Consider the following 1,755-nt stretch of genomic DNA (forward strand, 5'->3'; position numbering starts at 1 on the left):
TTACTAAGTTTATGGTGGGACCTAAGAATTAATATTTTACCAAAGACCCTAGGGAGTGCTAATTTCTAAGTAAACATGGGAAATACTCTTCTGGACCATCCAGTGGAGTTTTGTGTGTAAAATACACAAATTAATCATGCTTGGAATGATCTATGTGCTTCTATAGAAATAAAGAGATATGTAAAAATATATACCTCCTGCTTTTTTTGACATTTACTTTTGTAAAGTTGTTCTCTCTTGAGTGATTTAAAAGCAAATTGAAGGAAAATGACTTGTATAAAAAGTTCACATCCTCAAATAAAATTTTATCATATCCCCAAATTGGAAAGAACCTAAATTTCCATTAAGCAGTGAATAGATAAACAAGCTGTGGTGTATTCAATGCTACTTAGCAATAAAAAGAAATTAAGGATGTGGGTGGTGGCACGCGGCACAGCAATGGCAGCAGGCGGCAGCGATCTGCGGGCTGGCGATGTAGAGGAGGACACTTCACAGCTCCTTTTTCCTAAAGAGTTTCAAACAGCGGAGACCCTTCTAAATTCAGAAGTTCATATACTTCTGGAACAACGAAAGCAATAGAACAAGAGTGCAGAGGATGAACAGGAACTCTCAGAAGTCTTCATGAAAACAATGAAACTACACAGGCTGTTTCAGTGGTTTCGAAAATAGAGAGAACATTGCCAGTGTTCGTAGCTTCTTACTCTAGAAAAACCTTCATAAATTTGAGTTGGTCTGTTTGGCCAACCTTTGCCCAGAGACTGCTGAGGAGTCCAAGGCTCTAATCCCAAACTTGGAGGGGTGGTTTGAAGATGAGGAGCTGCAGCAGATTCTTGATGATATCCAGACAAAGCACAGCTTCCAGTATTAATCCCTAAACATCACTGCTGCTTGGAGAAACTATGGCCCCACAGGGTCTGGGGCTAATTTGCATAGACATTTCATTGCAGAAGACAGTTGGGAATTCCTTCGGAGAAAACAGCCCAACTTGCTGTTGGGTTAGGTTGCTGTTTCAAATAATTCTTAGGCCCAGGTGACATGTAATCTTGGAGCAGCCTTGTGCAGTGGCTGCCAGTGGCTTCCTGAGTGTGCCCTGGGAAGTGTGAGGTGGCTGGGGTGGAAGGAGGTGTCATATTAGCCACACTGTTGACTCCCTCACTCATGGTTTTTGGCCTCCACGTTATCTTGTATTCTTAATACTTCATGTTTTAATTTCAGTGTGTTTATACATTTTGAAACTAGACCAGAACATAGTAGGCTTTATAGAGAAAGACTAGTTTTACCTAGATGCCAAAGGAAGAATTAAACCACTGTTATTGTTTGAGATTTTTTTTTTTTTTTTTTTGAGATAGGGTCTTAACTCTGTTGCCCAGGCTGGAGGAGTGCAATGGTGCAATCATGGCTCACTGCAACCTTCTGGGATCAAAAAATCCTCCTGCCTCAGCCTCCCAGATAGCTGGGGCCACAGATGTGCACCACCATTCTTGGCTAATTTTTAAGTTTTTTTTTTTTAAATAGAGGGTGCGTCTCACTATGTTGCCCAGACTGGTCTTAAACTCCTGGCCTCAAGTGATCCTCCTGCCTTATCCTCCCAAACTGCTGAGATTATAGGTGTGAGCCACTGCACCTGGTCTGAGGAGTATGTAAAGGTCCTGGGCCTCTGTGCATGCCTGAGCAGCTGCTGTTCAGAGACTTCAAGCAGCTCTGTGTCAGACCCCAGGTCCTGGTAACATGCGCTCACTCCACCTCCTGATCTGA

General features: G+C 42.6%; 1 pseudogene; it reads left to right on the forward strand.

The window, feature by feature from the left end:
• Nucleotides 1-438: 438 nt before the first annotated feature.
• Nucleotides 439-868, forward strand: LOC129030805 (DNA-directed RNA polymerase II subunit RPB4-like; annotated as a pseudogene).
• The last annotated feature ends 887 nt before the right edge of the window (nt 869-1,755 follow it).

This window comes from Pongo pygmaeus, chromosome 12 (assembly GCF_028885625.2).
Source record: "Pongo pygmaeus isolate AG05252 chromosome 12, NHGRI_mPonPyg2-v2.0_pri, whole genome shotgun sequence".
NCBI classification, from domain to species: Eukaryota; Metazoa; Chordata; class Mammalia; order Primates; family Hominidae; genus Pongo; species Pongo pygmaeus.